Source organism: Podarcis bocagei (genome assembly GCF_964188305.1).
Source record: "Podarcis bocagei genome assembly, chromosome: 4".
Lineage (NCBI taxonomy): Eukaryota > Metazoa > Chordata > Lepidosauria > Squamata > Lacertidae > Podarcis > Podarcis bocagei.
In genome coordinates this window covers 58,714,007-58,728,539 of record NC_138128.1, presented here as the reverse complement: position 1 = coordinate 58,728,539, position 14,533 = coordinate 58,714,007, and the positions used below count along the sequence as shown (strand labels likewise).

Below are 14,533 nucleotides of genomic sequence, written 5' to 3'. Positions count from 1 at the left end.
CAAGAGGCTTCCAGCAATTCAAACAGAACGCCAGCATCGCCCATTTTGCCTGAAGCCTCTAGTTTTGCTGCCATATCAACCAACATATTTCTGATGTTAAATTACAGCTTAAGTTGTCTGCACAGATTACAGCTCGTAAGAGCTGTAGCATGCATGGCAATGAACAATATGGTTACTATTTTGTAGTCCGACTGAAAAACCTCAACAGACACCGAAGCCTAATAGAGACAGCTAAGGTTCCAAGGACAGCACAGACAACTCTTTGGTTTAAACAATTTGTAATATTCATCCAATTGTGAAGCAGAGAATTAATGTATAGTTCACTGCCTTAATTATGTGAAATAAAGGGCAAAGTTTCCAAGTAAGTATCCACTGTTACTCATGACAGCCTCAATAGATTTTGGTTCTCAGCAAAAGAATACAGCACATTTTCCATAACCAAAAAAGCTGTAGATAGAGCAACTTGCACAGTCAGACTATGCAAAATGAGACTGCCATCCTTTTCAGCTACTACAAACATGGGCAACAATACACGTGAGGGGGTGCAAGAAGCAAGAACGAAGGCACTAACTCCACCTACCCAGTTGCTGTTTTATTGCCTTCGTACTCCTGGAAGGCAGCTGTGTGAAGTGGGGAGCCTTTTGTATCCATGGAGGCTCCCTGGACATTTTGGGTCCATATGTGTAATACCAGAAGAGGCCTTGCATCATACACTACAGCAGTCCCATTTTATTTATTTTATATTTTATGGATTTTACAAGTTCCCACTAACAGAAAATGGCACTAAAAATAAACGCAAAACAAAGCAACACAAAGTAATGAGAAAGCAATCTGCAGAGACAAAAGTCTGGGAAAAGAAAAAGGATTTCTGCTCCTCTCATAATACTAGAATCCAAGGTCATCCAATGAACTCGAAGGGCAAGAGATTCAGCACAGGCCAGCGGCGTAGCGTGAGTTGTCAGCACCCGGGGCAACGCAAGTAATTTGCGCCCCCTAACCCGGGGCAAGGCAAGTAATTTGCGCCCCCCCAACCCCTAACCTGCGAGTTTCCGCTGGCGCTGCCGCGCAAACAACGCTGCTTGCCCGGAGGAGGATGGAGGCAGAAGCAGCCGCCGCCTGTGCCTGGGCCGAGGGGATGGCGGCGGCGGCAGGGTGCAGAGGCTGCCCGTGCCCGGCCAGGCGTCGGTGGCGGCGTCGGCGCTGCTGCAGCGGCTGCTCCTCCTGCGAGCAGTGAGCGGAGCGCAGCCACAGCGACGGCGGGGGGCGCGCGCGCTAGGGCGCAAGGCTGGTGGTGGCGGCGGGGAGCCCGGCGGAGGAAGGAACTTGTCCCTTCCCTCTGGACTCGCGCCCCCCCCAGATGTTGCGCCCGGTGCGGTCGGCACCCCTGGCACCCCCCACGCTACGCCACTGGCACAGGCTTTCAGAGGCATTTCTACATGCAGCGCATAGCTAAACTATGGAATAAGCTACCACAAAATGTGGTTGATGGCCATCAACTTTGACAGCTTTAAAAGGGGATTAGACAAATTCACGGAAGATGAGGATATCAATAGGCACTAGTCATAATAGTTAAAGACTACATTCAGGATCACAAACACAATACCACTTGCTGGAGAACCACAGTGGGAAAGTGCCTTCGTATTGGCCTACTGTTTTGCACATGTTCAAAGAGGCCACATGCAAACTTAGATCAATGAATAGATTTAGAACAGATAAAATTTACAAAATATCCAATTTGATTTATTTCTGATAAGTCAAGTGTGACCCATTTGAGCCAAAAGAAATTTTCTTCCTACCCTGCATGTGAGCATGATTCCTTCCACCAAGGTATCAGGAAATGCCACAATGAGAGGTTGAAATGAATGGGAGCTATGAACGAGCAGCTCTAGTAGAAAAGGATATCTGGTTCTCTAATTGAGAATAATTTGGTGCTCTTGTGCAACTCCAATTGATTGGTCCTCATGAAATGCTAAGTAGCTACAGCTTCAATCTTTCATCCAGGAAATTGCACACTTGCTTGCTCACACTAAACTATGGTTTGGCTTAGCATTACGTGCAAAATAGGTGAATGAGGCTTACTCAACATACTGGTGGATCATACCAGTTATTTTCCATCAGATGACTCAACAGCTTATTTAAAAGGTTTTATTGTGATTCACACTGTATGTTTTAATGAAATTTTATTATTAATATAAATTGTCTTGGGAAGTCTATAAGAAAGAAAGAGGGTTTAGTTTACTCACACTCAAGCTTTCACTGATTATCATATGTGGAGTCAGGAGGAGGAATCCTTTCTGGGTAAGCAACCCTGGGTTGGTTGTTGTTTTTCTGACTTTGCCCACTGGGTTGTAGACTGACTTGTTACAGAAGTAATTTCAATGAATTTTTCTGCCACATATTTGTCTGAGATACATAATATTTTGGATTGCATGAATTCATCTGTAGAGGCTTGGTACAAGGGTGATTCTGCACCGCACAGCAAAGGATAACTAGATGGCCCCTGTATGTTCATGATTCTATTTTTCATATTCCTATCAGTGTTAATACTGCCACCCCATTTTCTGTGAAGGAGAAGTAGCCATTACAGTGGTATCTCAGGTTACATACGTCTCAGGTTACAGACTCTGCTAACCCAGAAATAGTGCTTCAGGTTAAGAACTTTGCTTCAGGATGAGAACAGAAATCGTGCTTGGGTGGCGCAGCGACAGCAGGAAGTCCCATTAGCTAAAGTGGTCTTCAGGTTAAGAACAGTTTCAGGTTAAGAACGGACCTCCGGAACGAATTAAGTACTTAACCCGAGGTACCACTGTATTCTCAGCAGCAATGAATTTTTTGTACCCCCAGGCAGTAAAGAAAAGGAATCAAAGGAATCATCTCAGTACTCACCGCACTAGGAAACTCTAACAGGACAAAGATGCCACAATAAGATCACCTGCCTGAGGTGTGTTCTACTTCAAAAAAATATGTTTTTTCCTACAAGCACAACTAGATTTGACAAGAGACCTTGTCCTGCCCTCCTTCCCTGTAATTCAAAGTATTATGTATAATGTATAATGTTAATTCTGGATAAATTAACTGCATTTTTACCAGACACTTATTTTTAGGGATAATACCTCAACAGTTAATATATATTTTACAAAACACATTTTATTTTCATTTTAATTAGAGATCTCGCTACACTTCAGCTTGCTCATCTGATCTTGTCAATTTTTTTTAAGGTTTTCTCTTAATGCTCATTCTGTTCATTAGAAGAAACAGTTTTTAACTGCTTTATGCAACCATATTTTAAAACGCTAGCTTTTTTTAAAAAACACTACAGTTGTAGCGATGAGATTAAAAATAATGGGAGTATAGAAGATATGCAACTTTGATACATTCTCTAGTTGTTTTGTTAGCCTGTTACAACAAAAACAAGTGTATTGTAGCAGCTTAACAAAGCCTCCTTTGTTGATGCACAAGCTTTCTAAGCTATTTGTAAATGAAGTATACCAATGTCTGGTGTGCATCATCAGCATTAGCTGACAGAACATGTAGCCATTGCAGCTAAAATGTGTGTACATGTGTACAGAATGTGTGTCAATTTACTACAACAGCCACTGAGAGCCAACCTGAGGGGGAGATCAGGGGGCAGGACATCATTCAGTTCAGGGTTGTGTGGCTCACAGACAGTCTTCAGATCCTACCTGTTATATTTTAATGACTTGCCAGCTGTGTGGGAAGGACTGCAGGTCAGTAGCAGAGTTCACGTGTTGCCTACAGAAGGTCCTTGGTTCCACCTGTGGCATCTCCGGGTCAGGCAGGGACAGGCTCCCTGCCTGAAACCCTGCCGAGCCACTGCTAGTCAGTGTACACAGCGCTGAGCTAGATGGAGCCGCTACCTACGTTCCTAAACCAACCAGGGCTGGCAGCCCTGCTCTACAACCGCGCCGAAGGAATCTCGCCTTTTATTTTCCCCCTGGCATTTTTCCCCTTTCAAGTGCGAAAAGCAAAGACGTTCCCTATCTGAACCCCTTTTCTCGCTGAGAAAAAGCACGACTGCAGTGCGCTCCTCTTTCTCCTCGCAGCTCCCACAAGGGCTCCGACATTATACTGTAAATGGTTGTACGCTGTACGAGGAGGACAGGTCTCCTGGGCTCTCCAGAGGGAAGGAGTTCTGTGAAGGACAAGAAACTTGCAACCTGGGGGCTCCGCGGGTCCCCACTTACTTTTTCACTGCTTCTATAGATCCGGGAATGGGGACTCCGCCTCCTTCGCCTCCACTGTCATAAAGCACCCCGCTGATGTCTAGCACCAGCCCCTCCACGCCTGCAAGGTGCTTCCCCCACTCCGCCATCGCCCAGAGCAGCCCGTGCAGCCTGCCCACAACCAGCGCGCACATTCTCCGCCGCCGCCGCCTCCCAAACCCTTCCTGCCCGCCGAGGCGTCTGGGAAATGTAGTCGCCCGCCGACGCGGAGGCTGCGAACGGCGCCTCAGGGCCTGCAAGCAGTTGCTGGAGGAGTGAGCGCCGCCGACTTGCTTCCGAGTAGACGGGCGTTGATCGGCGCTGCCTGGGACATTGGGGGGGGGGGGGCTGGGCGTAGAATCACAGAATTCCAGAGTTGGAAAAGTTGCCACCTGTCCTGTATAATACAGGATCGACTCGTATTTCAATGTAAAATGATTTGCCCTGTATTTCAGGGCTTCTCTGTGTGCCAGGTTAGGGATCCTGTCCAAATGCGTGTGTGTGAAAGGTCATGTATTTAAGCACTGGGTAGCAATGCACACGCAGATTTAAAATTCATGTGTATGAGGCATGTGTGTGTGACAACAAATTCCAGAGGGGCGATCCTGTTAGGCTTCAATAGATTGTAAATGGATTGCTTTGAATTCGCTTCAGCACCGGGTGAAAAATAATCCCCCCCCCCGCCCTGTCCTGTTTTTTTGCCAGAACAAAGGTGGCAACCCTAGGATCATCTAGTCCAACTCTGCAATACAGGAATATGCAGCTGTCCCTTACGAGGATCAAACCTGCAACCTGCACCATGCTGTAACCCACTGAGCTAACAGGTTGTGGAGAATTCTTGGCTGTGGACAGTGCCGCAGGGAGGTCAAACCAATCCCATGGGGACCCTAGCAAGCGAGAGCAAGCAGGAATGCCAGTGTAGTGCAGTGGTTATAGTGTCAGACCTGAGAGAACAGGGTTCACATCCCTCCTTGGCCACAAAGCTCACTGGGCAGTCACAACCTCTCAGCCGAACCTACCCCACAGGGTGGTTGTGGGGATTAAATGACCATATATGGCACTTTGAGCTCCTTGCAGGAAAAGGTGGGATAGAATGCAGTAAATAAATGCATGTGGTCTTACGCAGTTTGATGAAGTTAGGAGGTACACACACACACACACACACACACACACACACACACACACACACACACAGAGAGACACTAATTCCCATCATCCCTGACCATTGTTCATGCTGCCTACAGCTGATGGGAGTTGGCATCCAAGAATATCTGGAGGGCTGCAGCTTCTCCATCTCTGCCTTATGAGATAGAGAGGATGAGAAGAGATGAAAAGGCGGGAACAATTATGGGAAGTGTGGCTGTGGAGAATGATCCAAGAACAGGAACACAGCGAGGCTCACAGACCAGCTCCACAATTTCAGGATTAACTACGGGCTCATCTCTCTGTTAGGGTATACTCCTTTCTCCGTGAAATCTCATCCTTATCTCTTCCCCTCTTCACATCTTAACCTTTGTGCCTATGTACTGCCTCTTTTGAAACTGCTGGCTGATCCATTCTGATATCAAGTGTGGCCGGGTGCTTTCAAAGCCCCTCCGGCTGCCATTGACTTAACTTCTCTGATGTTTCAGATGGGCCAGTCCAATGCACACTTTCAGGTGCCATAAAAGGGCCATCAGATCTAAATGCCAGATTTTATTAGCAACTTTCGTTAAATCACACCTCTTCATCTTTCTTCTTAGCTGATGGGCTTTCTAATAACACATGTTGATGCAGATTGGTTGAGTAGTCTTGGGGACTTTTGATAGAAATAGAGTAACACTTATAATAGAACTATACAGTTGGAAGGGGTCTTGGAAATCACCCAGTGCAGAGTTCTTCAACCTTGAGTGCCCAGATGTTGTTGGACTTTAACTCCTATTAGCCCTAGCCAGCTTAGTCAGTGGCGATGGAAATTTTAGTGCAGCAACATCTGGAGATCCAAAAGGCTGTTCTTTTTTCTTTTCTTTTTAAAATATTTGTTATTAGGAAGTTCAACAAGACATTTTATCAAAAAACATATCAGCCTTAATTCCCCCCCTATTTTTCACCCTCCCCCTCCCCATAAAGTAACCCCCCCTCCCCTGACTTCCCTCAGCTCCTCTCTCTGGTTTATCAACAAATGTTATTCTCTGCATCTTACAAAATTGTATAGATCCTTAATTTATCTGACTAGCTTTTGTCAATAAAAAGTTTGTGATTATTTATTCAAAACCTGCCAAGGAGTCCAGTTCACTTTGTTGTTTCTTTAAGTACTTTGTAAAAGGTTCCCATTCATCTTTAAAGTCACAGTTATCCTTGTCCCGTAGTTTGTGTGTCAATTTTGCCAATTCTGCGTAGTCCATCAGTTCCTCTTGCCATAATTCTTTAGTCGGGATTGCCTCGTTCTTCCATCCTTGTGCTATTAAGACTCTTGCCGCCGTTGTTGCATACATGAAGATATTTTTCACTTTCCTTGGCAGGTCTTTTCCTACAATCCCTAACAAAAATGCTTCAGGTTTTTTAACAAATGTTAGATGGAACATTTTCTTCAGCTCATTCTATATCATTTCCCAAAACTTTTTAATTTCATTACAATCCCACCACATATGATAAAAAGTCCCTTCCTTTTCTTTACACTTCCAACACAAAAGGCTGTTCTAATCCAGCCAAGATCTGCAGTACAGGATGCAAGTACAACATCCTTGAGAGATGGCTATCCAAATACCTCCAGTGAAGAAAATCCTCTACCACCCCCTCTGCTGTCAAACAGCTCTTTTAAGGTAGCTTCTCCTAATGTTTAGCTGAAGCTATCTGGGCTCTCTGCTATTTCTACCCACCTGCTGCTTACAAAGGTATACTGATGGAGCATTAGGATTGGAAACCAACTTATACCGAGTCAGACCATTGGCTCATCTAGCTCAGTCAGTGTTTTCTACACTGACAAGTAGTGACTCAGGCAAGAGTTTCTTAGCCCTACCTGGAGATGCTGGGGACTCAGCCTAGCACCTTTTGAATGCAAAGCATGCACTCTACTTGTGATAAATGGCCCACAATAGCAACAAAAACTAACATTTTATTTTAGCTGATTCATGTGCAGTCAAGGCCATAGACTATAAACCCTCATTTCACCAGAGTTCTTAGGTTTGTGCCCAAATAGTTTAACTGAAAAGAATATACAGTATATAAGTAAATTAAAACTTATGCAACATTGAGCCAGAATTGACCAAAAGGTCATATAATCTGACGTGGCTTCAAAATTGGACCATCTGAAAGACGAAAACACATCAACTAGGTGCGGCAGCCCAATCCTATGCATATTAGTTCTGAAATAAGTTCCACTGTGTTCAATAGAGGGAGGGTTACTGCCAAAGTGAGCATGTGAGCTCTGGTCTTAATTGGGTTGTAGGTTAGCCACTCTCAGTTTATAAAGCACCAGACTGCCACCTTATACAAATACCTTAAAACCTCATTAGTTTGTTGTAGAAAGAAGTGGCCCGTTCCATGGTGTTTTATGACTATATGAGAGATTTTATCAAGTATGTTCAAACTTAGGCAATGTTGCGTGGGGTTGTTTTTTTTTTACTCTCTTGATAAAGTGCAGATGCTTTTTATTGTTAACACAATCACTGGCTTGCCACAATTCAAGAATATATAAGAAACAGTGTTGGAATTATAGTCTACTTTATTTCAAGAAAAGCCAAGGAGTCTTGGAACCATTGATTTGCCTCGCTGCTACGAGTCGCTTCTTCTTAAAGATAATATCTAAACTGTAAAATTCATTATATAGACCCAGAAATGGATCAGGTTATTTAAAACAACACCGCTAATGGTACAATATCTCAGCTGTCCACACTGATAGGGAACATTGTCTTGGATAGTGTTATCAGTCCTGGACACCCGCTATGAATATTGATCCGAAGCTTGTAACAGCCATCACTTGCCGTCAGGACAGGTCAGGGTTGAAACCCACCTAGCATCAAAGCAATTTAAAGACAGCACTCAGATGGAATTTTAATGTCTGCCTGTGCTGAAAAACAAACCAAAGCCAGGCAGACTGTGTGTGCATGTGCGTTGGTGAACTGACAATATTTAAAGAAGCCCTTTAGCCCTAAAATTGATACTTTTAAGTTACTCTATCTGTTTCATGACTTAAAACCCAGGCAGCTAGAACAATGATTACAGTAAATTCACAATAATATATTCCACTTTGGCCTATATATATCAACTGACATGCTTTTTGTCTTTCAACATAAACACAGGTTTGTTAGGTTGGGGGCTATTTTGAAAGAAAACAACTGGATCCCAGAATCCAAACAACTGGGATATATTTGATTTTCAAATAGGCTCAGTAGCACACACTCATAAATAACAAGTCTGAATTGTATGAGAACATTATGAAATCAAAAGACAAATCAAATGAGCTTTATTTCCAGAGCAATTGGTTGCACCACAAAGTCCAAAGCTGTACTGAACTGTAAAAATAATGTGCTGTTACACTGTTTTAATGTATCTGTTTATATGATTAACCCTTTCAATAATTACACTCATTCTGAAATGTTTTGTGAAATGTTCACAAATACGACCCAGAGCCTTATACTGTTACTTCCCATATACACCTATAGATGCACATGTACATATACAATATCAATATATAAATAACTTAAATTTCAACCACAGTAAAAGCACACCTACATGAATCTCTAACAGTAATTCATTTCAATGGGACCAATTGCCATGTAAGCTGCTTCTCAACATGAGTAATGGTGGCAGAATCTACCCCAGGGAGAAGACTAATATGTACTGCCAGATAAATAATGGTTTGTAAGATTATCCCCACAGACAATATTTATGTCACTGCCTGGAATCTTTTACCAGTGGATCACATTCTTTTTGCCTATTTTTCACCCTGGCCAAGAAACAGAGATGTGTCTTTATTTAACTGTGTATGTCTTCTTTATTCACCTATTTTCTTTCTCTTCAGTTATTTTCCTTTATTTCTTATTTACACCTCATATCTTCTCCTGTATTTCCAGTTTTTACTCTACCGGTAGGCAATTTCATGATATAATTATGATCATTATTTGGTAGTCCAGGTTTAAGGTAGCTTTCAAATATGTTGGCATTAGTTATATTGAGCACTTGTACAACTGTGGTACAGGTACATGACATATTTGAACTTCCTTGTGGTACAGAGTTTTCTTTCCCTTGTTTATGATGGTGCTGCCACGAATGCCTCACAAAGCAAAATTCATAGATGGCTCTACTTTTCAAACATGAATTATGTCTTAGAGCAGAGCTAACTGTTCGATCCTATGCAGACTCCTTTGAGGCTCTGCCACCATTCCCTCCTCCCCACAAACGTGCTGTGGAACCAGTTGCATTTTGGAGAAAGGTGCAAAGGGGGGGGGGAGGAAACAGTCACAAGGATGTGGAGAGTGGTCCCCACCTGACAGGAGAGGAGATGCTCAAAGTGTGACCATCAGACATGTCTTAAAGTCATCTGAGTTGGTGGCTGACACAACAAACTCCAGTTGTATCAACTGAAGACAAGGCTATGAAGAACTCGGTGGACAACAGGTTTCACAGCTGCCTGCCTGTTTCATGTGTAAAGCCTTGCCTCAATTCCACTTTGCAGAAGGTGCAACTTGAAGTTACAGTGAGCCATCATTGATGGGAAATTATTTCCACCACTGGAGGAAGCCTTTTGCATGTTTGTTTTGAATTGTATTTGCTTTGCATCTGTAATCAATAAAATTGAGTTTTCCCTTTTGTGCTCCAGATTTTTGTTCCGGATTAACATGGTTTGTACAACCCTGGAAAAGCCTTAAACTGACTCATGTCAGTGACTACTCAATTGCACTTACTAGCCTTAACCTCAAAACTTACTCTCTAAAGCTTATTAGCCTTAACATCAATTAATTATTCCCAGGAAAGTGTGCATGGAGGTTTACACCCTCCCCTCCCAATAGAAATATATGGAAATATTTAAACCAGTCAATTGTCAAATGACAGCAACAAGGCACCCACTTCTGGGTTCCTACAACACAGACCTCCAATCATTCCTTTTCCTTTGAGTACTCCACATTTCCAAGCTGCCCAGTGTAGTTTAGTGCTTTCTGAATGAAGATCAGTTATTGAAATCTTGTGATTATGGTTTACAGGAGGAGATTTAATAGGTATGGGTACTGCAGAATATCAACCATACATGGTGGAATAGGAATGTTCATTGTAATGTTATTCTAATCAGAGGATCCCAGTTAACACAATTCTTTTATTGGATGTTGTTTTTAGAACACAATGGCTTGGGCTTGTTTTAATACAGTGGTTTTCAACCAGTGTGCCGTGGCACATTGGGGTACCTTGAATGATGGTCAGATGTGCGGTGGGCAACACTGGCCTCTGTCCCTCTTTCCTTCCATCTCTGGTGCCCTCTCACATCTCTGCCTCCCAAAGACTTGTGTGGGTGTTTGTTGCAGCTACAAGCTCTCCGGGTGAATGGTGCCTCTGGGGCTGGCCAGGGGGTGCTTCCCAGGCACCAGTGGGGCAGTGGGAGGAGGCACCTCTCTTTGGGGCTCAGAGACCAGGGGCAGCAGGTGCAGCTGCCCAGGAAAGTCCCAATGAGAGTGGAGAAGAGAGGAGGCAGAGGGAGGGTGTTCAAAAAAGCATGAGAGGCTGCCAGCTCTGCAGGCAAGGGGTGACATAACTGGGCTCCTGAGCCCCACAGGGGTGCCACCAAAAGAATGTAGTTGGTCAATGGAGCAATGGACCCAAAAAGGTTGAAAAACTCTGTTTTAATAGATGACTATTTGCATGCGCTAAAGGTAGCAAAGATGAAACTTCTAAGCAGCAGATGGTTTGCAAAGCTTCGTATCGCAGAGGATATCTTGGATAAATGCTGTGGCAGTAAAGGAAATAACAGGTTTTGAATGTGAAATACTAAAGGAACATTCTCATTTAAAAGGCTGATTCAAAACACCCACTGGGCATAGGAGGACTAAAACTGTAATTGGCTGATTTTCCTCTCCCTGACCTATCCTATACTAGCTAACAATATTATTGGCTAACCTATTACTCCTTGGTAAAATAGTGGTGTGGGGAGGAGGGGTCATTACTCAGTGCTATTTCCAGGTGGAATTGATAGATTTTGAAAACTTTCTAATTTACCCTTTTAAAAATGGTGGGACATTGGTTCACATTATAAACTGCATTGAGAAGAAGGCGGGTATTAGGGTATGTTCTCGAACTGCTCCTGCAGATTACTGGAGTGCTTTGAATTTTCTTGCTTACTTTCAAGATCTGGCAGCCCACTTTGCTTTTCAAACTAGAATGTGCATTTGTAATTACTTTATTTTACTACTGGGATTTCTTTCAAAATGGGTTCTCTTTTCTATTGCAAATTGGTTTGCAAACAAGGGGCGGACTTGTAGGTAACGTGGGGGACAGGACGCCATCTTCCATGTGAATTCTCATTACCAATAAAAGATAAATAATATATGTTTCTGATTTGTATGCATAGACGAATAGGGTGGGTCCTAAACAACTCAGGTGCAAAGAGGCAAGTCTTCAGCATACAGCAAAAGTGAATAATTAAGATGTTAGATGCACGTCTCTGGAGATGAAATACCACAGTTTAGGAGCTGTCATAGAGAAAGCTGGTAGGATGCAAGTACCCTACTGCACAATGTTTATTTGTTGAGAGAAGGGAGTCTGTTCCACATTAGCAATCCAGAAGCTGGTTAGATGCTATTCCAGTGGGAACCAATATAGTTTAGAGTAGTGCTTTGTCACTAGGTGCCCTCCAGGCATCTGTTGTGGCCCATACCATGGGCATAGCCAGGCTTTATGTTATGGGGCAGAACCTAAGTTAGTTAAGTATTTTGTATTGGTTTACTTGATTGGGGGCAGCTGCCCCTCCCTGCCCTCCCCCCGGCTACACCCATGGCCCACACCACTCATCACTCACCAGTCACACCAGGTTGGTGAAGGCTGCTTTAGAAGAAAGTAAGTTGCTCAAGTTCCCAGGAAAGCAGGTTCCATTTCAAAGCTGCTCACTGGGTGGTACCAGACAGGCCATTCTCAGAGCCTTTGTTTTCCATCTGCAAAACAGAAATTACAATGTTCACAGTGCCAAGTACTGCAAGACTAAAGCTGATATAGATTGTAAAGCACTTGTGGAATGAAAGTGGTAGAATAATTCCAGATTATAATTTGGATGAATAGCACCTGGTTTTGTGAATGTGCTCATCATCTGAATTTTCTGCAATTTCATGGAAATGTTTCTAACTTCTTAATCTCTGAATGTTCAAAATTTTGCTTTGTTCTTTTTTAAAAAACACACAAAACAAAACATTTTAACCTTTTTAAATAAAGTTGTGCAGGTTTGAAGGGGACTTACGGGGCAATCCTATGGACATCTACTTAGAAGTTAGCCCCACCACATTTAAGAGGGCTCCCGGGTGTGTGACCTTACTCTCAAGCGACGGTACACAGGCTACCTATAAAAAAAGATAGTGATACCTCAGGTTACATATGCTTCAGGTTACAGACTCTGCTAACCCAGAAATAGTGCTTCAGGTTAAGAACTTTGCTTCAGGATGAGAACAGAAATTGTGCTCCAGCGGTGCGGCAGCAGCAGGAGGCCCCATTAGCTAAAGTGGTGCTTCAGGTTAAAAACAGTTTCAGGTTAAGAACAGACCTCCGGAACGAATTAAGTACTTAACCCGAGGTACCACTGTAGTATACTGTATTTGTGACTTCTATTCCCTTGCAACTGTGTTTTCCAGTTGCCCACAGTGCACTGGGAGAGTTAGACCTTACAGTAGGCCTTGGATGTCCTTCCTTTTAGAGATTTAAGATTCTGTATTGCCTGGGCATTCTTATAAAGGCACAGAATTCCAGAGACTGTAGGTTACAAAGGAATGGCAGCTCTTCCTCTTCCAGAATGAATGCCCCTCAACAACAAAGCCTCCTGTGATCCCCTCGGAAATACCTCCAGGGGAAAGAAGTGAGCATCTCCCTTCTTACCCTAGTGACTCATTTATTATAGCAAACACGTTTCACTGTCACTTCATACCCTATAGCAGTGTTTCCCAACCTTTTTTGGGCAAAGGCACACTTGTTTCATGAAAAAAATCTCGAGGCACACCACCATTACAGCCCCATGACGTCAGCGTGCAGCGTCACGCAGGGAGGGACATGAATTGCTAGCAAATTACATAATCACCTCCTTGAGGGCTGGCTCATCTTCTCCGAAGGCAGAACCCCATTAATTAACAGCACAGGCTCACACCATAGCCAAGACGAGGGGGGAAAACCTCAGTCATGCACAGTCATGCACATGTGGGGGCTAAATGAGGACGAAGACCAGGCAGAGAGCATTGTTCAAATCACCCCACCTGGCCAGGACAATCCCTGGGTGCTCCCTTGGGCCACTCGCCTGACCCACCTCGCAGGGCTGTTGTTGCGAGGATAACACGGGGAGAACCACGCGCGCCCCCGGGAGCTCCTTGGAGGAGAAAGCGGGCGATGAATGCAATGCACGAAATATATGAGAGGCGACCAGGTTTTGCAGGTGAGGGGCCCCCGCCAGCCTCCGCTTCCAACACCCGGCGCAACGACGCCGAAGTTTCCCCCCGGGCTCGGCTCGGGGAGCAGCGCTGCTCCCCCCCGGCTCCCCTTCGCCCTCCCGGCTCTCTCTGCCGCCCACTGGGGACCCCCCTCACCTGCCAAGTCCGGAGCGCGGGTGGAAGTTGCATGCATGCATGCAGGGCGCCGCGTTGCCATTGCATTGCACTGCACTCCATGCAACACCTGCATGCACGCATTGCCTTGCACGCCCGCCAAGGGGTCTCCCCGCGGTCCGATGCGTCCCCTCCGGCGCAGATGCAGCATTGCAAAAATAAAAAAACCCCGACGCAGCCCTACCTGGGGGGCAGCCTCCGCCTCCGCCGCTCCGCCTCCGCGGGGATCCCCGGGCTCCATCCTGCCGCCCGATCTCCGCGGGGGCGCAGGCAGGCTGCGCGGGGTCTGCGCGGAAGAGCCCCTGCCCGCCCGGCCGCCGCCGCTGCGCTCATTCCATGGCCGGGAGAAGAGCGCTTCAAACAAAACGCCCGGCCCGCCAGGCCACGCTGGGAAACGTAGTTTGCGCACCCCGCGCGGGCGCGGAGCCCAAGGGCGAGGGGACTACGGATCCCGGCAGCCCCCGCGCCAGGGACGGAGGGGGAGAGGCCGGGTGCAGGGATGGAGGGACGGGTGGGCGAGCGAGTGAGTGAGTGGCAGCCGCCAAGCCT

The 14,533-nt window shown here is 45.1% G+C and overlaps 1 long non-coding RNA gene across 1 annotated transcript; it reads left to right on the top strand.

Moving 5' to 3' along the window:
- The first annotated feature begins 6,358 nt into the window (after nucleotides 1–6,358).
- Nucleotides 6,359–10,022, top strand: LOC308584570. Its single transcript, XR_014006928.1, has 2 exons — nucleotides 6,359–7,024; nucleotides 9,563–10,022. It is a non-coding gene; the product is annotated as an uncharacterized lncRNA (long non-coding RNA).
- Nucleotides 10,023–14,533: the final 4,511 nt, after the last annotated feature.